Source organism: Pristiophorus japonicus, chromosome 13 (genome assembly GCF_044704955.1).
Source record: "Pristiophorus japonicus isolate sPriJap1 chromosome 13, sPriJap1.hap1, whole genome shotgun sequence".
NCBI classification, from domain to species: Eukaryota; Metazoa; Chordata; class Chondrichthyes; family Pristiophoridae; genus Pristiophorus; species Pristiophorus japonicus.
Window position 1 is genome coordinate 120,417,717 of NC_091989.1, and position 23,818 is coordinate 120,441,534.

The 23,818-nt window shown below is 47.2% G+C and overlaps 1 long non-coding RNA gene across 1 annotated transcript in view; it reads right to left on the reverse strand.

The window, feature by feature from the left end:
- The window catches only part of LOC139278270 (uncharacterized), a 45,788-nt gene extending 28,174 nt beyond the window's left edge, over nt 1–17,614 (reverse strand). The window contains exon 1 of the long non-coding RNA XR_011596227.1: nt 17,414–17,614. This is a non-coding gene — a long non-coding RNA (uncharacterized lncRNA). The remainder of the gene's footprint in view (nt 1–17,413) is intronic.
- Between the last annotated feature and the right edge of the window lie 6,204 nt (nt 17,615–23,818).

Here is a 23,818-nt window from a genome sequence, read left to right on the forward strand (position 1 = left end):
GGTTTTGGTGAGTCGTTTGTTGGGCCCTCGCTGGGCTGCTGTGCAGTTGGCCTTGCTGGGCTGCCTGGTGTGGTGAGTCCTGCTGGGCTGCTGTGGGTGATGGGTTCTGCTTCGTGGTCAACCGCTGGGTCGGTTGCCACTGGTGTGTGTGTTGGAGGGTCAAAAAAGGTAAAGTCTATTGTGGGTTGTTCTGGATAGTCTGTGAATCTGAGTTTGGTTTGGTCCAAGTGTTTTCTGTAGGTGAGTCCTTTTGAAAGTTTGACCAGAAACACCCTACTCCCCTCTTTGGCCATGACAGTGCCGGGAAGCCACATGGGACCTTGTCCATAGTTCAACACAAATACAGGATCATTAATCTCAATTTCGTGTGACACATTTGCGCGATCATGATATGTACTTTGTTGAAGCTGCCTGCTCTCTACCTGTTCGTGTAGATCAGGGTGGACTAACAAGAGCCTTGTCTTAAATGCTCTTTTCATGAGCAGTTCAGCGGAGGGGAGCCCAGTAAGCGAGTGTATCTTGTACGTTAACTAACCAGGACTCGGGATAGGCGAGTCTGCAGTGAGCCTTCAGTTACCCCCTTCAAGCTCTGCTTGATTGTTTGCACTGCTCTCTCTGCCTGACCATTGGACGCTGGTTTAAATGGGGCAGATGTGACATGTTTGATCCCATTATGGTCATGAGCTCTTTGAACTCAGCACTGGTGAAGCACAGCCCATTGTCACTCACAAGGACATCAGGCAGGCCGTGCGTGGCAAACATGGCCCGCAGGCTTTCAGTGGTGGCAGCAGACGTGCTTGCCGACATTATCTCACATTCAATCCATTTGGAGTACGCATCTACAATCACTAGGAACATTTTTCCCAAGAATGGGCCTGCATAGTCGACATGGACCCTAGACCACGGTTTGGAGGACCAAGACCATAAACTTAGTGGCACCTCCCTGGGTGCATTGCTTAACTGTGAACATGTATTACATTTGTGCACGCAGGACTCTAAGTCTGCATCGATACCGGGCCACCACACGTGGGATCTGGCTATCGCTTTCATCATTACAATGCCTGGGTGGGTACTGTGGAGATCACTAATGAAAGTGTCCCTGCCGTTTTTGGGTACCACTACCCAATTACCCCACAGAAGGCAGTCTGCCTGTATAGACATTTCATCTTTGCGCCGCTGGTACGGCTTTATTTCTTCCTGCATTTCTAATGGGACACTGGACCAACTCCCGTGGAGCACACAGTTTTTTTACTAAGGACAGTAAGGGGTCCTGGCTCGTCCAGGTTCTAATCTGTCGGGCGGTAACAGGTGATTGCTCACTCTCGAATGCTTTCATTACCATGACTAAATCTGCGGGCTGTGCCATCTCCATCCCCGTGGTGAGCAAAGGCAGCCTACTGAGAGCATCGGCACAGTTTTCTATGCTTGGCCTGTGGCGGATGGCGTCACTGTATGCGGACAACGTGAGCGCCCATCTCTGGATGCGGGCCAATGCATTCGTATTTATCCCCTTACTTTCAGAAAAAAGGAGTATCAGTGGCTTATAGTCGGTTTCCAATTCAAATTTGAGCCCAGATATTGATGCATTTTCTTTACCCTATAAACACATGCTATTGCTTCTTTTTTGATCATGTTAGATGCATTAGCAACCAGTTGCAATTTCCCAGATTCATTAGCTTGTTGCAATACACACCCGATGCCATATGACGACGCATCACATGCTGGTACCAAACGCTTACATGGATCATACAACACAAGCAATTTGTTTGAGCATAACAGTTTTCTAGCTTTTACAAAGGCATTTTCTTGGCTTTTACCCCATACCCATTCATCTCCCTTATGCACTAAAGCATGTAGTGGTTCTAATAGTGTGCTAAGACCGGATAAGAAGTTACCAAAGTAGTTCAGGAGTCCCAGAAACGATCGCAGCTCCGTCACGTTCTGTGGTCTCTGTGCATTCTCGATTGCCTCCATCTTCGAATCGGTGGGCCTGATGCCGTCCGCCGCGATTCTTCTCCCAGGAACTCCACTTCAGATGCAAGGAAAACGCACTTCGAGCGTTTTAACCTGAGCCCCATGCGATTAAGCCGACTAAGAACCTCCTCCGGGTTTTGCAGATGCTCGACGGTGTCCCGACCTGTAACTAAGATGGCATCCTGGAAGACCACGGAGCATGGGACCGACTTCAGTAAGCTTTCTATGTTTCTCTGGAATATCGCCGCAGCTGATCGAATCCCAAACGGGCATCTGTTGTAAATGAAGAGACTTTTGTGCGTGTTGATGCAGGTGAGGCCCTTCGATGATTCCTCCAACTCATGCGTCATGTAGGCCGAGGTCAAGTCCAGCTTTGTGAACGTTTTTCCTCCCGCCAGCGTCGCAAATAGGTCGTCTGCCTTTGGTAGTGGGCATTGATCCTGCAGGGAGAAACGATTGATAGTTACTTTGTAATCACCACAGATTCTGATGGTGCCGTCTCCCTTGAGGACTAGAACAATCGGACTGGCCCATCGTTGAATTCGAGCGGCGAAATGATGCCCTCTCGTTGCAGTCGGTCCAGCTCGATCTCCACCCTCTCTCTCATGTATGGTACCGCTCTCGCCTTGTGATGGATGGGTCGCGCCCCTGGAGTCAGGTGAATCTGCACTTTTGCTCCTTGGAACTTCTCGATGCCTGGTTTGAACAGCAAGGGTAACTTGTTTAGGACCTGGGCACATGAAGTGTCGTTGACGGACGAGAGCGCTCGGACATCGTCCCAATTCCAGCGTATCTTGCATAGCCAGCTCCTGCCGAGCATCGTGGGGCCATCGCCCGGTACCACCCAGAGTGGTAACTTGTGCACCACTCCATTGTAGGAGACCTTTACAGTAGCACTGCTGATTACGGGAATCAGTTCCTTTGTGTACGTTCTCAGTTTAGTGCGAATGGGAGTCAGGACTGGCCCTGAGGCCTTGCTGCACCACAATTTATCGAAAGTCTTCTTGCTCATAATGGACTGGCTCGTGCGCATGTCCAGCTCCATTGACACCGGGAGTGCATTTAATTCAACCTTCAGCATTATCGGGGGACACTTTGTGGTAAATGTATGCACCTCATATACCACTGCCTCCTCAGTCTGAGGCTCTGGTTCATCATGATCCATCGTGGATCTGTCCTCCTCTGCAACATGGTGGTTTGCAGGATTAGCAGGGTTTGCAGCTCACCTGCACATATGTTGGAGGTGTCCCATTGTTCCACAGCCCTTGCAAACGTATCCTTTGAAGCGGCATGAATGGAAACGATGATCACCTCCGCAGCGCCAACAAGGTGTTAATGGCCTTGCATTCACCACCCTTGATGGTGGACTCTTAGAGACATTTGCGAACATGCAGCTGCAGGCATATGAGGCTTGCCCTATACATTATGATTCGAAAACAACATTACTTTGTTCATGGTACTTGTAGCAGCATTCGTGTGCTGAGAGATTTGTTTGGTATTGTCACTGTTGGCGATGAACGCCTGGGCTATCGCTATGGCTTTACTCAAGGTTGGGGTCTCTACAGTCAAAAGTTTGCGAAGTATTACTTCATGGTCAATGCCAAGTACAAAGAAGTCCCTGAGCATGAGCTCCAAGTGTCCTTCAAATTCGCATTGTCCTGCAAGGCGTCTCAGCTCGGCGATGTAGCTCGACACTTCCTGGCCTTCAGACCCTTTGTATGTGTCGAACCGGTACCTCGCCATCAGAACACCTTCCTTCAAGTTTAGATGCTCCTGGACCAGTGTGCACAAATCATCATAGGACTTCTCTGTGGGTTTCGCTGGAGCAAGCAGATTTTTCATGAGGCCATACGTTGGTGCTCCGCAAACAGTGAGGAAAATTGTCCTTCATTTGCCAGTGTTCGCATCTTCTTCCAGCTCATTGGCCACAAAGTATTGGTCGAGTCGCCCCACGAAGGTTTCCCAATCATCTCCCTCCGAAAATTTCTCCAGGATGCCCACTGTTCTCTGCATCTTTGCGGTGGGGTTCGTCATCTGTATCTCGTCGCCAGTTGTTATGTATTGAATAAAGACTCTGACCAGCTACTGTGAGCTCAAAGTAAAGTGTGACCGCAGTCCTTTATTACAGGTCTCCAGAGTGCCTCTCCAGCGTGTGAGGCCTCCTTGTATACCAGGTGCTCCCAAGGGATTGTGGGATCCCTTGGGACTCCAGGGGAGGAGCCCTCTGGTGGTTAAAGAAGGTATTTTCAGGTTTACATATATAACAATTTCTATGGCTGTAATGGTACTGATGGTAGTTTCTTGCTTACTGATTGACATGTTGTAAACTGACTAACAATGTACTTTATATCTTTATCTAAAACTGGCCACCATAAGTAACTGCATGCAAAACTCTTGGTCAAACACATTCCCAGGTGCTGGTCATGAAGATGATCTAACAATTTGGACCTGAACTTATTTGGGATAACTACTTTTGCACCCCACATGATACAATCTTTATACACTGTTAATTCATTTCTATGAACAAAGTATGGATGAATATATTCCTCTGATACCTGGTTTGGCCATCCACTTGCTATGTAATCATACACCTTTGACATAACTGGGTCACGTTTCGTTGCTCTACCAATCTCTTCAGCTGTGACTCAGCTCATCAATGTATGGAAAATAGAACACTTCTTCTACCTTACAGGTAATGTCCACAGTTTCTAGTCTTTTGAGTTCTTGCTCAACTTTCTCCTTATGTGCGTATGGTACGGGACATGTCTTGCAGTAAACTGGTCTTGCAACCTTCTGCACTCTGATACTCGCCTTGAAGCCTTCAATCGGACTGCCTGTTTTGCGGAACACCTTCGAATACTGCTTGATGCAACTTTCGTTTCCACTTGAAAAATCTCATTCCAATCCAGCTTCAGTGATCCTAACCAATTTCTGCCTATCAAGGCAGGCTTGTCTCCTGCCACTACTATGAGAGCCAAGTTCTGAAACTGATCCTTGTATTTCACTGGTACGGTGATACATCCTACAACAGGGATTTGCTCTCCTGAGTAGCCTCGCAGTTCTATGTTCAATTTCGCCAGTCGAAAATCACACAACTTGTCGAGATGTTGCGATTCCGGTACTACGCTCATGGATGCACAAGTGTCGATTTCCATGGGTATCCTGGTTCCTGCAATGTCTACTTGGATGACATAGAAACATGGAAAATAGGTGCAGGAGTAGGCCGTTCGGCCCTTTGAGCCTGCACCACCATTCAATAAGATCATGGCTGATTATTAACCTTTCTGCTTTCTCCCTATACCCCTTGATCCCTTTAGCCGTAAGGGCCACATCTAACTCCCTCTTGAATATATGCAATGAACAGGATCAACAACTCTCTGCGGTAGAGAATGCCACAGGTTAACAACTCTGAGTGAAGAAGATTCTCCTCATCTCAGTCCTAAATGGCTTACCCCTTATCCATAGACTATGTCCCCTGGTTCTGGACTTCCCCAACATCGGGAACATTCTTCCTGCATCTAACCTGTCCAGTCCCGTCAGAATTTTATATGTTTCTGTTGTATATCTGTAAAACATACACTCCCCTGTTCCGCCACCAGGGAGTGCATCCCCTGAAGTCCCAAGGGATCCCAGCATCCCTTGGGAGCACTGCATATAAGCCGGCCCCTAAGGCCTGTTCCTCACTCTGGAGTGTCTTAATAAAGACTGAGAATCTCCCTGTGTGCAGTCTCAGCTGTGTTAGGAACACAATAACTGGCGACGAGTATACGAATCCAACGCAAAGATGCAGCAAACTGTGGGCAGCCTGGAGAAGTTCTCGGAGGGTGAGGACTGGGAAGCCTATGTCGAACGGCTAGACCAATACTTTGTAGCCAACGAGCTGGATGGAGAAGGAAGCGCTGCAAAAAGGAGAGCGGTCCTCCTCAGTCTGTGAAGCACCAACCTACAGCCTCATGAATAATCTTCTGGCTCTGGTGAAACCCACAGATAAGTCGTATGAGGAGCTCTGTACACTGGTTCGAGAGCATCTTAACTCGAGGGAGAGCGTGCTGATGGCAAGGTATTGATTCTACACGTGCCAGCAATCTGAAGGTCAGGAAGTGGCAAGCTACATCACTGAGCTAAGGCGACTTGCAGGACTATGTGAGTTTGATGGCTACCTGGAGCAAATGCTCAGAGACATTTATGTACTGGGCATTGGCCACGAGACCATCCTACGAAAACCTTTGACTGTAGAGATGCCGACCCTCAGTAAGGCCATTGCGATAGCACAGGTGTTTATGTCCACCAGTGATAACACCAAACAAGTCTCTCAGCACACAAGTGCTAGCAATGTTCATAAATTAACTGGAACTGTGTTTGCGAGCAGAAATGTACAGGGCAGAAACCACGAGTCTGCAACTGCCAGCAGGCCTCAGGTGACCCAGATGACTCAGAGTCCACAACAAAGGATGAATGCAAGGCAATTCACACCTTGATGGCGTTGTGGAGGCTTCCATTCAGCCTATTCATGCCGCTTCAAAGGGTATGTTTGCAGGAGCTGTGGAACAATGGGGCACCTCCAATGAGCTTGCAGACGAGTTGCAAGCTCTGCAAAACCTGCTAACCACCACGTGGCAGAGGAAGATCGGTCCATGGTGGATCAAAGCAATTTTGAGCCTCAGAGAGAGGAGGCAAATTCTGAAGTACATGGGGTGCACACATTTTCGATGAAATGTCCACCTATAATGCTAAATGTAAAATTGAATGGCTTACCCGTAGCCATGGAACTGGACACTGGCGCTAGCCAATCCATCATGAATAAAAAGATGTTTGAGAGATTGTGGTGCAACAAGGCACTCAGACCAGCCCTGAGCCCCATCCACACGAAACTGAGAACGTACAACAAAGAGCTCATCACTGTCCTGGGCAGCGCCATGGTCAAGGTCACCTACGAGGGCACAGTGCACGAACTGCCACTCTGGATTGTCCCGGCGATGGCTCCACACTGCTTGGAAGGAGCTGGTTGGGCAAAATCCGCTGGAATTGGGATGACATCCGAGTGCTATCACATGTCGATGAGGCCTCATGTACCCAGGTTCTTAGCAAATTTCCTTCCCTTTTTGAGCCAGGCATTGGAAACTTTTCCGGAACGAAGGTGCGGATCCACTTGGTCCCAGAGGCACGATCCATTCACCACAAGACGCGAGCAGTACCTCACATGATGAAGGAGTGGAAATCGAGCTGGACAGGATGCAACGCAAGAGCATCATCTCCCCAGTGGAATTCAGCGAGTGGGCCATCCCGATTGTTCCAGTACTCAAAAGTGATGGCACAGTCAGGATTTGCGGCGATTATAAAGTAACTATTAATCGTTTCTCTCGACAGGACCAATACCCGCTACCTAAGGCAGACGACCTATTTGCGACGCTGGCAGGAGGCAAGACGTTCACCAAGCTCGACCTGACTTCGGCCTACAGGACGCAGGAGCTGGAGGAGTCTTCGAAAGGCCTCACCTGCATCAACACGCACAAGGGACTGTTCATCTACAACAGATGCCCGTTTGGAATTCGGTCGGCTGTAGCGATCGTCCAGAGAAACATGGAGAGCCTACTCAAGTCGGTACCACGCACGGTGGTTTTTCAGGACGACATATTGGTCATGGGTCGGGACACCGTCGAGCACCTACAAAAACCTGGAGGAGGTTCTCCAGCGACTGGATCGCGTAGGGCTGCGGCTGAAGAAGTCGAAATGCATCTTCATGGCAACAGAAGTGGAGTTTTTAGGGAGAAAGATCGCGGCATTCGGCCCACAGACGACAAGACAGAGGCTATCAGGAACGCGCCCAGGCCACAGAACGTCATGGAGCTACGGTCGTTTCTGGGACTCCTCAACTATTTTGGTAACTTCCTACCGGGGTTAAGCACCCTCTTAGAGCCCCTACATGTGTTATTGCGTAAAGGTGAGAACTAGGTATGGGGAAAAAAAACAAGTAATTTCTTTTGAGAAAGCCAGAAATATTTTATGCTCCAACAAGCTGCTTGTATTATATAACCCATATAAAAGACTTGTGCTAGCATGTGATGCATCGTCGTACGGAGTTGGGTGTGTATTACAACAAGCTAACGTTGCGGGGAAGTGGCAACCTGTCACCTATGCCTCCAGGAGCTTGTCTAAGGCCGAAAGGGCCAACAGCATGATTGAGAAAGAGGCACGCATTAGAGTGTGTGTTCGGGGTAAAGAAAATGCATCAGTACCTGTTTGGCCTCAAATTTGAGCTGGAAACTGATCACAAGCCCCTCATATCTCTGCTCGCTGAAAACAATGGGATAAATACTAATGCCTCAGCCGGCATACAAAGGTGGGCACTCGCGCTATCAGCGTATAACTATACCATCCGCCACAGACCAGGCACCGAGAACTGTGCAGAAGCTCTCAGTCGGCTACCATTGCCCACCATGGGGGTGGAAATGGCGCAACCTGCAAACTTGTTGATGGTGGCGCAGCCCGCAGACTTGTTGATGGTCATGGAAGCGTTTGAAAATGATAAATCACCTGTCACGGCCCGCCACATTAGGATATGGATCAGCCAAGATCCTCTGTTGTCCCTAGTAAAAAAACTGTGTACTGCATGGGAGCTGGGCCAGCATCCCCGCTGAAATGCAATAGCTAATCAAGCCGTTCCAGCGGCAAAAGGGCAAGCTGTCCATTCAGGCAGACTACCTGTTGTGGGGTAACTGCGTAGTGCTACCCAAAAAGGGCAGGGAGACGTTCATCTCGGATCTCCACAGCACACACCCGGGTATAGTAATGATGAAAGCGATAGCCAGATCCCACGTGTGGTGGCCTGGTATCGATTCTGACTTAGAGTCCTGTGTACGGCAATAGAAACATAGAAAATAGGTGCAGGAGTAGGCCATTCGGCCCTTCGAGCCTGCACCGCCATTCAATAAGATCATGGCTAATCATTCCCTCAGTACCGCTTTCCTGCTTTCTCTCCATACCCCTTGATCCCCTTAGCCGTAAGGGCCATATCTAACTCCCTCTTGAATATATCCAATGAACTGGCATCAACAACTCTCTGCGGCAGGGAATTCCACAGGTTAACAACTCTCTGATTGAAGAAGTTTCTCCTCTTCTCAGTCCTAAATGGCCTACCCCTTATCCTAAGACTATGTCCCCTGGTTCTGGACTTCCCCAACATCGGGAACATTCTTCCCGCATCTAACCTGTCCAGTCCCGTCAGAATCTTATACGTTTCTACGAGATCCCCTCTCATCCTTCTAAACTCCAGTGAATAAAGACCCAGTTGATCCAGTCTCTCCTCATGACAGTCCAGCCATCCCTCGAATTAGTCTGATGAACCTTCGCTGCACTCCCTCAATAGCAAGAACATTCTTCCTCAGTTTAGAAAACCAAAACTGAACACAATATTCCAGGTGAGGCCTGACTGAGGCCCTGTACAACTGCAGTAAGACCTCCCTGCTTCTATATTCAAATCCCCTACCTATGAAGGCCAACATACCATTTGGCTTCTTCACCACCTGCTGTACCTGCATGCCAACCTTCAATGACTGATGAACCATGACACCCAGGTCTCGTTGCACCTTCCCTTTTCCTAATCTGCCGCCATTCAGATAATATTCTGCCTTCGTGTTTTTGCCCCCAAAATGGATAACCTCACATTTATCCACATTATACTGCATCTGCCATGCATTTGCCCACTCACCTAACCTGTCTAAGTCAACCTGCAACTTCTTAGCATCCCCCTCACAGCTCACACGCCACCCAGTTTAGTGTCATCTGCAAACTTGGAGCTATTACATTTAATTCCTTCATCCAAATCGTTAATGTATATTGTAAAGAGCTGGGTTCCCAGCACTGAGCCCTGCGGCACTCCACTAGTCACTGCCTGCCATTCTGAAAAGGACCCGTTTATCCCGACTGTCTGCTTCCTGTCTGCCAACTAGTTCTCTATCCACGTCAGTACATTACCCCCAATACCATGCGCTTTGATTTTGCACACCAATCTCTTGTGCGGGACCTTGTCAAAAGCCTTTTGAAAGTCCAAATACACCACATCCACTGGTTCTCTCTTGTCCACTCTGCTAGTTACATCCTCAAAAAATTCCAGAAGATTCGTCAAGCATGATTTCCCTTTCATAAATCCATACTGACTTAGACCAATCCCGTCACTGCTTTCTAAATGCGTGCTATTTCATCCTTAATGATTGATTCCAACATTTTCCCCACTACTGATGTCAGGCTAACCGGTCGATAATAACCCATTTTCTCTCTCCCTCCTTTTTTAAAAAGTGGTGTTACATTAGCTACCCTCCAGTCCATAGGAACTGATCCAGAGTCAATAGACTGTTGGAAAATGATCACCAATGCATCCACTATTTCTAGGCCCACTTCCTTAAGTACTCTGGGATGCAGACTATCAGGCCCCGGGGATTTATCGGCCTTCAATCTCATCAATTTCCCTAACACAATTTCCCACCTAATAAGGATATCCTTCAGTTCTTCCTTCTCACTAGACCCACTGTCCCCTAGTTCATTTGGAAGGTTATTTGTGTCTTCCTTCGTGAAGACAGAACCAAAGTATTTGTTCAATTGGTCTACCATTTTTGTTCCCCATTATAAATTCACCTGAATCCGACTGCAAGGGACCTACATTTGTCTTCATTAATCTTTTTCTCTTCACATATTTATAGAAGCTTTTGCAGTCAGTTTTTATGTTCCCTGCAAGCTTCCTCTCGTATTTTATTTTCCCCCTCTTAATTAAACCCTTCGTCCTCCTCTATTGAATTCTAAATTTCTTGCAGTGCTCAGGTTTGTTACTTTTTCTCGCCAATTTATATGCCTCTTCCTTGGTTTTAACACTATCCTTAATTTCCCTTGTTAGCCATGGTTAAGTCACTTTCCCCGTTTTATTTTTACTCCAGGGATGTATAATTGCTGAAGTTCATTCACGTGATCTTTAAATGTTTGCCATTGCTTATCCACCGTCAACCCTTTAAGTATCCTTTGCCAGTCTATTCTAGCCAATTCACGCCTCATACCATCAAAGTTACCTTTCCTTAAGTTCAGGACCATAGTTTCCGAATTAACTGTGTCACTCTCCATCTTAATAAAGAATTCTACCACATTATGGTCACGCTTCCCCAAGGGGCCTCGCACAACAAGATTGCTAATTAGTCCCTTCTCATTACACATCACCCAGTCTCGGATGGCCAGCTTTCTAGTTGGTTCCTCGACATATTGGTCTAGAAAACCATCCCTAATACACTCCAGGAAATCCTCCTCCACCGCATTGCTACCAGTTTGGTTAGTCCAATCAATATGTAGATTAAAGTCACCCATGATAACTGCTGTATCTTTATTTCTTGTTTGATGCTGTCCCCAACCTCACTACTACTGTTTGGTGGTCTGTACACAACTCCCACTAGCGTTTTCAGCCCTTTGGTATTCCGCAGCTCCAGCCATACCGATTCCACATCATCCAGGCTAATGTCCCTCCTTACTATTGCATTAATTTCCTCTTTAACCAGCAATGGCACCCCGCTTCCTTTTTCTCTCTGCCTATCCTTCCTAAATGTTGAATACCCCTGGATGTTGAGTTCCCAGCCTTGGTCACCCTGGAGCCATGTCTCCGTGATGCCAATTACATCATATCCGTTAACTGCTGTCTGCGCAGTTAATTTGTCCACCTTATTCCGAATACTCCTCGCATTGAGGCACAGAGCCTTCAGGCTTGTCTGTTTTACACACTTTGCACCTTTAGAATTTTGCTGTAATGTGGCCCTTTTTGTTTCTTGCCTTGGGTTTCTCTGCCCTCCACTTTTACTATTCTCCTTTCTAGCTTTTGCTTCTGCCTCCATTTTATTTCCCTCTGTCTCCCTGCATAGGTTCCCATCCCCTTGCTATGTTAGTTTTACTCCTCCCCAACAGCACTAGCAAACACTCCCCCTAAGACATTGGTTCCGGTCCTGCCCAGTACTGTTTGTACTGGTCCCACCTCCCCCAGAACCGGTTCCAATGTCCCAGGAATTTGAATCCCTCCCTTTTTCACCACTCTTCAAGCTATTCTGCGATTCCTAATCTGACTTGCACGTGGCACTGGTAGCAATCCTGAGATTCCAACTTTTGAGGTCCTACTTTTTAATTTAGCTCCTAGCTCCCTAAATTTGTCTCGTAGGACCTCATCCTGTTTTTTATCTATATCGTTGGTACCTATGTGCACCACGACATCTGGCTGTTCACCCTCCCTTTTTAGAATGTCCTGCACCCGCTCCGAGACATCCTTGACCCTTGCACCAGGAAGGCAACATACCATCCTGGAGTCTCGGTTGCGGCCGCAGAAACGCCAATCTATTCCCCTTACAATCGAATCCCCTATCACTATAGCTCCCCCACTCTTTTTCTTGTCCTCCTGTGCAGCAGAGCCACCCACGGTGCCATGAACTTGGCTGCTGCTGCCCTCCCCTGATGAGTCATCCCCCTCAACAGGACCCAAAGTGGTGTATCTGTTTTGCAGGGGGATGAGCGCAGGGGACCCCTGCACTACCTTCCTTCCACTGCTCTTCCTGTTGGTCACCCATTTACTATCTGGCTGTGTACCCTTTACCTGCGATGAGACCAACTCGCTAAATGTGCTATTCACGTCATTCTCAGCATCGTACATGCTCCAGAGTGAATCCAGCCGCAGCTCCAGTGCCGCAATGCCGTCCGTCAGGAGCTGGAGGTGGGTGCATTTCACGCACACATAGTCGTCAGGGATACCGGAAGCGTCCCTGACTTCCCACATAGTACAGGAGGAGCATAACACGTGTCCGAGCTGTCCTGCCATGACTTAACCCTTAGATTAACTTAAGTTGGCAACAACAATGCTACATGTTACTTACTGATATAGAAACGAAAAAGAAAAACTACTTAACAATTACCAGCCAATCACTTACCCCCTTGGCTGTGACGTCACCTTTCGACTTCTTTCTACTTCGTTTTGCCTTCTCTTCCCGCTGCAGCTGCACAAGCTGGCCTTTATAGGCCTCACCTCGAACTCCCGCCTCTCCTCTGCCGCCGCCTCCCGCTGCCACTGGGCCTTTACAGGCCTCACCTCGAACTCCCACCTCTCCTCTTGTGCTCAGTTGAGCAACGTGCCCAGAGAGGCACCACTAAGTTTGTGGTCCTGGCCCTCCAGACCATGGTCAAGGATCCATGTCAACTATGCGGGCCCGTTTCTCGGTAAAATGTTCCTGGTGGTGGTGGATGCTTTTTCAAAATGGATTGAATGTGAAATAATGTCGGGAAGCACTGCCACTGCCCCATTGAAAGCCTGAGGGCCATGTTTGCCACCCACGGCCTGCCTGACATACTGGTCAGTGACAACGGACCATGTTTCACCAGTGTCGAATTTAAAGAATTCATGACCCGCAATGTGATCAAACATGTCAACTCGGCCCCATTTAAACCAGCCTCCAATGGGCAGGCAGAGCGGGCAGTACAAACAATCAAACAGAGCCTTAAACAAGTCACAGAAGGCTCACTCCAAACCCGCCTGTCCCAAGTACTGCTCAGCTACCGCACGAGACCCCACTCGCTCACAGGGGTGCCCCTGGCTGAGCTACTCATGAAAAGGACACTTAAAACCAGATTCTCGCTGGTTCACCCCAACCTGCATGATCAGGTAGAGAGCAGGCAGCAGCAACAAAATGTCGGTCGCGCCACTGTGTCACGGGAAATTGATCTGAATGACCCTGTGTATGTGCTAAACAATGGACATGGTCCCAAGTGGATCGCGGGCATGGTGATAGCTAAAGAAGGGAGTAGGGTGTTTGTAGTCAAACTAGACAATGGACAAATTTGCAGAAAGCATCTGGACCAAACGAGGCTGCGGTTCACAGACTGCCCTGAACAACCCACAGCAGACACCACCTTTTTCAAGCCCACAACACAGACCCAAAGGATCAACGACACCACCCCGGACCAGGAAATCGAACCCATGACGCCCAGCAAGGCCAGGCTCACCCAGTAGCCCTGCAGGGCCAACAACATGCCAGCCCAGTGAGGGCACAGCCAACATACCAGTACAGACATTTGTACCGAGGCGGTCCACCAGGGAAAGAAAGGCTCCCGACCGCCTCACCTTGTAAATAGTTTTCACTGAGACTTTGGGGAGGAGTGATGTTGTGTATCTGTAAAGCATGTACTCCCATGTTCCGCCACCAGGGAGTGCATCCCCTGAAGTCCCAAGGGATCCCAGCATCCCTTGGGAGCAATGTATATAAGCCGGCCCCTAAGGCCTGTTCCTCACTCTGGAGTGTCTTAATAAAGACTGAGGTCACTGTTACTTTAACCTCCCTGTGTGCAGTCTCATCTGTGTTTGGAACACAATAGTTTCTATGAGATCCCCTCTCATCCTTCTAAACTCCAGTGAATACAGGCCCAGTCGATCCAATCTCTCCTCATATGTCAGTCCTGCCATCCCAGGAATCAGTCTGGTGAACGTTCGCTGCACTCCCTCAATAGCAAGAACGTCCTTCCTCAGGTTAGGACACCAAAACTGAACACAATATTCCAGGTGAGGCCTCACCAAGGCCCTGTATAACTGCAGCAAGACCTCCCTGCTTCTATACTCAAATCCTCTAGCTATGAAGGCCAACATACCATTTATCTTCTTCACCGCCTGCTGTACCTGCATGCCAACTTTCAATGACTGATATACCATGACACCCAGGTCTCGTTGCACTCCCCTTTTCCTAATCTGCCGTCATTCAGATAATATTCTGCCTTCCTGTTTTTGCCACCAAAGTGGATAACCTCACATTTATCCACATCATACTGCATCTGCCATGCGTTTGCCCACTCACCTAACCTGTCGAAGTCACCCTGTGGCCTCTTGGCATCTTCTTCACAGCTCACACCGCCACCCAGTTAAGTGTCATCTGCAATCTTGGAGAAATTACACTCAATTCCTTCATCTAAATCATTACTGTATATCGTAAATAGCTGGGGTCCCAGCACTGAGCCCTGCGGCACCCCACTAGTCACTGCCTGCCATTCTGAAAAAGACCCATTTATCCCGACTCTCTGCTTTCTGTCTGCCAACCAGTTCTCTATCCATGTCAGTACATTACCCCCAATACCATGAGCTTTAATTTTGCACACCAATCTCTTGTGTGGGACGTTGTCAAAAGCCTTTTGAAAGTCCAAATACACCACATCCACTGGTTCTCCCTTGTCTACTCTACCAGTTATATCCTCAAAAAATTCTAGAAGATTTGTCAAGCATGATTTTCCTTTCATAAATCCATGCTGACTTGGAATGATCCTGTCACTGCTTTCCAAATGCGCTGCTATTTCATCTTTAATAATTGATTCCTACATTTTCTCCACTACTGATGTTAGGCTAACTAGTCTATAATTGCCCGTTTTCTCTCTCCCTGCTTTCTTAAAAAGTGGTGTTACATTAGCTACCCTCCAGTCCATAGGAATTGATCCAGAGTCGATAGACTGTTGATAGTTGGATAGACTGACGATACATCACGAATCGTTGTTCGATACCCTCGCGCTCCTGATGACGTGTATCTCCACAATCTCTTTGACCTGTTGCTTCTCTTCAATGCTGTGTAGTTTCTGGCGATTTCTACTTGCAGCATTGAACATCAGTTTACTCTTTAGTCGGCATGCCTTCGCAAGATGCCCAGTTTTCTTGCAGTAGAAATACTCTGCCTTCACATATGGACAGCTTTGCATGAGGTGTTGTCCCAGACACAAATAGCATGACTTCAATTTACTGTTACGTAAATTGCTGAGGTCTTGGGGCCCAACTGCCTTTTACTTCTAACCTGCAGGCAATTCACCTCAGTTGTTTGATGACTGGAAATGGTGTGAAATTCTCAGGAGTATCGGTCGGCCATATCCATCGACATAGCCATCTGACAAGCTAAATCAAAAGTTAAGTTGGGGTTGTCAACAATTTTTTTCTGATTGCTTCATTTATCATCCCACAAACAATGCGGTCATGCAATGCTCTGTCCTCAAAGTTTCCGAATTGACAGTGAATGGATAGCTTTTTTAAAGCTAAAATGTACTCACTGATACCCTCATCATTCAATTGATCTCGTATTCCAAAATGATAACTTTCAGCAATTTCCAGGGGCTCAGGACTGTAGTGCTGAATATCTGGCAGTGGCGTGTCCTTTGGCTTGACGTGAACAAGCACATTTTTTCGGGTTTCATACACTTCGGGGCCTGCTTCAGTTAAGAAAATATCCCGTTTTCTTTCTAAAACAACCCGGTTACGGTTTTCATTATTGGGACTTCGACGATATTATTCAGTGAAAAACATTTCTAGCCGCTCCACATATGCTCTGAAAATCTCTCAGTCACGATGGAATTCACCCATGCGCCCTATTATTCCCATATGCGTGGCCATCTGGAATCTGGCAATGTCCAACAGTTCAGTCAAGTGTGCTTGAAATTCACTTTGGATTTTTAGCTGTTCTGCAAAACAAAGAACCTCTCAAAGCCGCTCTGACTGTTGGCTGGATCATGCACCCCAAAAAAATTTCAGCTCGGGCATCCTTACGATATATTCTTACAACATCACTAACAAACAATCTCGACAAAATGGCTCTTAACTCGTCATGTGACTTTTCCACGTGACCCTTTTATTGTATTTACATCAGTAGTTACATTACATCGTTGTCCACTAGGAGGAGTTCTATTACAAGTGATGAAACCTCTCAAACACACGCAACCAGAGTTGGCAAGCCTGGATACACATCAGGGCAAAACTAGCAGTATAACTCATGAGAATATTGGCTTACTAAAGCCCTGAGATATAATTAACTATGGAGGAAGCTGCCTCACATCAGCATCATTTCAAGCTGTAAATTTAGCATTGGTGTGAAACGATTGCATCAATGTTAAACTGAGTGTAAATCCAGAGTCCGGATCCAACTTGACTCTGGAGCAAAGTCGAGTGAAACTCCCAGGAGGGAATAGTCTGTCACCACTTTGGTTTGAGAACGTGTGCAGTGTAAAGCCAATGTGGTTTCAAACGTGCTTTACAAAATGTTTGGGGCAGGGTATCTATGCATTGAACCTCACTGGATATTTAGTAAACACACCTAAACTCAATTTAAATGTTTAGAGAGCAGGGATGATCTCTACACTTTCTAAAGGTTAAAATTACTAACTTTTCGGAGAGACCTGTGCCCAGTGCCTGCATTGGGGAATGTGCACGACCCTGCTCTGGGCAAAAAAAACCCAAGCCGCGGTGGAATAAACATCAGCAAGGGTTTGCGGGTCGGACACGAAATGTCCTCTGTGTAAATGAATGACAGAGGGGCAATGATCGCTGCCTCTAACGCGCGGTGCTTGGGTTTGTGCCGTTTCTGAGGCTTGTGGTGCGCAGTGGTTGCTATGGCGATGCGCGGGGCTGATTACTCACATTAAAAGCTCGCACCTCCGGCTTCTCCATCAGCGCCCACAACTTGGCGAAGAACCGCGGCACCGGCAATTTGCGCGGGCTAGACTCTGATTTACTTTCAGTGGATGACATTTTTTCTATAATAGTTAATAATAATAGCGGGAGGGCAGTGAGGTGTCGCCGTTTGGTGGCAGCTCCGCTCCGGAAACGAGCGCCCCGAAGGTTCTGGAGTGCAGGGCGCGAGCTGTCACTGACTCCAGGGAATAATATTAATACGGGTAAGTACTGCACAGCCACTGCTTTTCATCTTAATTTTCAACCAAAGGTTGTTTTCAATTTAAGTCATATATTCAAGTTTATTTTCAGTGTTGCTGACTTAACGAGAACGGGAGCAGCGTGGTTATGTTATTAGTAATCCAGATGCCTGAACTAATGATCCAGAGACGTGAGTTCTAAATCCCACCATGGGACCTGAGGAATTTAAATTCAGGTCAAATATATCTGGAATAAAAATACTATTATTCGTAACGATGACCATGAAACTACCAGATTGTCATTGTTGGAGCGGATTTTTGGACATATATTTGATTGTATACGGGACCAAACATTTGTTTTATTTTCCCCTTTAATGAATTTTGTAAGGGACAATTTAATGCATTATATAAAAAAAACAGTTAGACTTTAAGGTATGCTGACCTTGAGTTAATGATGAAGATAGGAAAGTGAGATAATGAACACTGGAGAGTTAAGTGCTGTGTATGTTTGTTTATACCGGTGTCAAAAGCCTGCATTTGTTTATACTGCCCTGTCACAATGCAGGATGGGTTATATCAAAAGCTTAGCCTTCGATAGTAAAAGCTTTATAGTGCTAAAGCATGTGTTGTAAAGTGACGTAATTTGTAAGATAAAAGGACTTCACTGCAGATACCAATTTGAGAAGATGGTTCAAAGACAGGGGTCTTTAACACTTCTCCCAAAGCTTTGTCTCCGATTTAATAAACCTCTCTTTATATATATTATACAGTCTCGGAAATATTTTTCCACAACAGTCATAAAAGCCCATCTGGTTCTCTAATGTCCTTTCGGGAAGGAAATCTGCTGTCAGTGCCTGGCCTGGCCTATACTTGACGGCAACGTGGTTGACTCTTAATGGCCTAGCAAACCATTCAGTTGTCAAGAAGGCTGTTCTGGAGGGATGGGCAGTGACGCCCACATTCCCAGAATGAATTTTTTTAAAGTGCTCCACATTTTACCTTACATACACTGTCAATTCCAAAGGGCAGAAAACGTTAGTGGGAGTTAGAAACATAGAAAATAGGTGCAGGAGTAGGCCATTCGGCCCTTCTAGCCTGCACCGCCATTCAGTGAGTTCATGGCTGAACATGCAACTTCAGTACCCCATTCCTGCTTTCTCGCCATACCCCTTGATCCCCTTAGTAGTAAGGACTACATCTAACTCCTTTTTGAATATATTTAGTGAATTGGCCTCAACAACTTTCTGTGGTAGAGAATTCCACAGGTTCACCACACTCTGGGTGAAGAAGTTCCTCCTCATCTCGGTCTTAACTGGCTTACCCCTTATCCTTAGACTGTGACCCCTGGTTCTGGACTTCCCCAACATTGGGAACATTCTTCCTGCATTTAACCTGTCTAAACCCATTAGAATTTTAAACGTTTCTATGAGATCCCCTCTCATTCTTCTGAACTCCAGTGAATACAAGCCCAGTTGATCCAGTCTTTCTTGATAGGTCAGTCCCGCCATCCCGGGAATCAGTCTGGTGAACCTTCGCTGCACTCCCTCAATAGCAAGAATGTCCTTCCTCAGGTTAGGAGACCAAAACTGTACACAATACTCCAGGTGTGGCCTCACCAATGCCCTGTACAACTGTAGCAACACCTCCCTGCCCCTGTACTCAAACCCCCTCGCTATGAAGGCCAACATGCCATTTGCTTTCTTAACCGCCTGCTGTACTTGCATGCCAACCTTCAATGACTGATGTACCATGACACCCAGGTCTCGTTGCACCTCCCCTTTTCCTAATCTGTCACCATTCAGATAATAGTCTGTCTCTCTGTTTTTACCACCAAAGTGGATAACCTCACATTTATCCACATTATACTTCATCTGCCATGCATTTGCCCACTCACCTAACCTATCCAAGTCGCTCTGCAGCCTCATAGCATCCTCCTCGCAGCTCACACTGCCACCTAACTTAGTGTCATCCGCAAATTTGGAGATACTACATTTAATCCCCTCATCTAAATCATTAATGTACAGTGTAAACAGCTGGGGCCCCAGGACAGAACCTAGCGGTACCCCACTAGTCACCGCCTGCCATTCTGAAAAGTACCCATTTTGCTTCCTGTCTGACAACCAGTTCTCAATCCATGTCAGCACACTACCCCCAATCCCATGTGCTTTAACTTTGCACATTAACTCTTGTGTGGGACCTTGTCGAAAGCCTTCTGAAAGTCCAAATATAGCACATCAACTGGTTCTCCCTTGTCCACTCTACTGGAAACATCCTCAAAAAATTCCAGAAGATTTGTCAAGCATGATTTCCCTTTCACAAATCCATGCTGACTTGAACCTATCATGTCACCTCTTTCCAAATGCACTGCTATGACATCCTTAATAATTGATTCCATCATCTTACCCACTACCGATGTCAGGCTGACCGGTCTATAATTCCCTGTTTTCTCTCCCTCCTTTTTTAAAAAGTGGGGTTACATTGGCTACACTCCACTCGATAGGAACTGATCCAGAGTCAATGGAATGTTGGAAAATGACTGTCAATGCATCCGTTATTTCCAAGGCCACCTCCTTAAGTACTCTGGGATGCAGTCCATCAGGCCCTGGGGATTTATCGGCCTTCAATCCCATTAATTTCCCCAACACAATTTCCCGACTAATAAGGATTTCCCTCAGTTCCTCCTCCTTACTAGACCCTCTGACCCCTCTTATATACGGAAGGTTGTTAGTGTCCTCCTTAGTGAATACCGAACCAAAGTACTTGTTCAATTGGTCCGCCATTTCTTTGTTCCCCGTTATCACTTCCCCTGATTCTGACTGCAGGGGACCTACGTTTGTCTTTACTAACCTTTTTCTCTTTACATATCTATAGAAACTTTTGCATTCCGTCTTAATGTTCCCTGCAAGCTTCTTCTCGTACTTCATTTTCCCTGCCCTAATCAAACCATTTGTCCTCCTTTGCTGAGTTCTAAATTTCTCCCAGTCTCCGGGTTCACTGCTATTTCTGGCCAATTTGTATGTCACTTCCTTGGCTCTAATACTATCCCTGATTGCCCTTGATAGTCACGGTTGAGCCACCTTCCCTTTTTTATTTTTACGACAGACAGGAATGTACAATTGTTGTCGTTCATCCATGCGGTCTCTAAATGTCTGCCATTGCCCATCCACAGTCAACCCCTTAAGTATCATTCGCCAATCAATCCTAGCCAATTCACGCCTCATACCTTCAAAGTTACCCTTCTTTAAGTTCTGGACCATGGTCTCTGAATTAACTGTTTCATTCTCCATCCTAATGCAGAATTCCACCATATTATGGTCACTCTTCCCCAAGGGGCCTCGCACAACGGGATTGCTAATTAATCCTCTCTCATTACACAACACCCAGTCTAAGATGGCCTCCCCCCTGGTTGGTTCCTCGACATATTGGTCTAGAAAACCATCCTTTATGCACTCCAGGAAATCCTCCTCCACTGTATTGCTTCCTGTTTGGTTAGCCCAATCTATATGCATAATAAAGTCACCCATTATAACTGCTGCACCCTTATTGCATGCACCCCTAATTTCCTGTTTGATGCCCTCCTCAACATCCCTATTACTGTTTGGAGGTCTGTACACAACTCCCACTAATGTTTTTTGCCCTTTTGTGTTCTGCAGCTCTACCCATATAGATTCCACATCATCCAAGCTAATGTCCATTCTAACCATTGCATTAATCTCCTCTTTAACCAGCAATGCTACCCCACCTCCTTTTCCTTTTATTCTATCCTTCCTGAATGTTGAATACCCCTGGATGTTGAGTTCCCAGCCCTGATCATCCTGGAGCCACGTCTCCGTAATCCCAATCACATCATATTTGTTAACATCTATTTGCACAGTTAATTCACCCACCTTATTACGGATACTCCTTGCATTAAGACACAAAGCCTTCAGGCATGTTTTTTTAACACCCTTTGTCCTTTTAGAATTTTGCTGTACAGTGGCCCTTTTTGTTTTTTGTCTTGGGTTTCTCTGCCCTCCACTTTAACTCATCTCCTTTCTGTCTTTTACTTTTTTCTCCTTTTTGTTTCCTCTGTCTCCCTGCATTGGTTCCCATCCACCTGCCATATTAGTTTAACTCCTCCCCAACAGCACTAGCAAACACTCCCCCTAGGACATTGGTTCCGGTCCTGCCCAGGTGCAGACCGTCCGCTTTGTACTGGTCCCACCTCCCCCAGAACCGGTTCCAATGCCCCAGGAATTTGAATTCCTCCCTGCTGCACCACTGCTCAAGCCACGTATTCATCTGCGCTATCCTGCGATTCCTACTCTGACTAGCACGTGGCACTGGTAGCAATCCCGAGATTACTACTTTTGAGGTCCTACTTTTTAATTTAGCTCCTAGCTCCTTAAATTCGTTTCGTAGGACCTCATCCCTTTTTTTTACCTATGTCGTTGGTACCAGTGTGCACCACGACAACTGGCTGTTCTCCCTCCCTTTTTAGAATGTACTGCACCCGCTCAGAGACATCCTTGACCCTTGCACCAGGGAGGCAACATACCATCCTGGAGTCTCGGTTGCGGCCGCAGAAACGCCCATCTATTCCCCTTACAATTGAATCCCCTATCACTATCACTCTCCCACTCTTTTTCCTGCCCTCCTGTGCAACAGAGTCAGCCACGGTGCCATGAACTTGGCTGATGCTGCCCTCCCCTGATGAGTCATCCCCTTCAACAGCACTCAAAGCAGTGTATCTGTTTTGCAGGGGGATGACCACAGGGGACCCCTGCACTACCTTCCTTGCACTGCTCTTTCTGATGGTCTTCCATTCCCTATCTGGCTGTGGACCCTTCACCTGCGGTAAGACCAACTCGTTACACATGATATTCAGTTCATTCTCAGCATCGTGGATGCTCCAGAGTGAATCCACCCTCAGCTCCAACTCCACAACGCGGTCCATCAGGAGCTGGAGGCAGATACACTTCCCGCACACGTAGTCGTCAGGGACACTGGAGTCGTCCCTGAGTTCCCACATGGTACAGGAGGAGCATAACACCCGACCGAGCTCTTCTGCCATGACTTAACCCTTAGTTAGGCAACAACAATGCTAAAGTTTATTCACTGTTATAGAAGAGAAGAAAGAAAAACTACTCACCAATCACCAGCCAATCACTTACCCCTTTGGCTGTGACGTCACCTTTCTGTTTCTTTCTACTTCTTTTTTGCCTTCTCCCTGTAGCTGCACAAGTACGCCTCTCGCTGCCGCTGGGCCTTTTATAGGCCTCCGACCCCAGACTCGCGCCTCACCAACTGCCGCCGCCTCTCGCTGCCGCTGGGCCTTTTATAGTTGTGTACAGACCACCAAACAGTAGTAGTAGGGAAGTTGGGGACGGCATCAAACAGGAAATTAGGGACGTGTGCAATAAAGGTACAGCAGTTATCATGGGTGACTTTAATCTACATATTGATTGGGCTAACCAAACTGGTAGCAGTACTGTGGAGGAGGATTTCCTGGAGTTCAAGCGGGGAGTTCGAGAGACGGCCTATAAAAGGCCCGACATTGAGGAGGCAGCGGAACTTAGAGCGGGGAGTTCGAGCGGCGGCCTATAAAAGGCCCAGCGGGAGACCAGGGATTGGCGGCAGTCAGGAGTTCGGGCAGTCAGCTGGTGCAGCTGCAGGGGCAGAAGGTAAACAAAGAAGTAGAAAGAAATCGAAAGGTGACGTCACAGCCAAGGGGGTAAGTGATTGGCTGGTGATTGGTGAGTAGTTTTTCTTTTTCTTTTCCTTTATCAGTAGGTAACCTTTGTCATTGTTGTTGCCAATTAAGTTAATTTAAGGGTTAAATCATGACAGGAGAGCTCGGACACGTGTTATGCTCCTGTACTATGTGGAAAGTCAGGGACCCTTCGAGTGTCCCTGACGACTATATGTGCGGGAAGTGTATCCGGCTGCAGCTCCTGACAGACCGTGTTGCGGCACTGGAGCTGTGGGTGGATTCACTCTGAAGCATTCACGATACTGAGAATGCCGTGAATAGCACATTTAGTGAGTTGGCCACACCGCAAGGAAAGGTTACACAGGCAGATAGCAAATGGGTGACCAACAAGAAGAGCAGTGGAATGAAGGCAGTGCAGGGGTTCCCTGTGGTCATCCCCCTGCAAAACAGATACACCACCTTGGGTACTGTTGAGGAGGA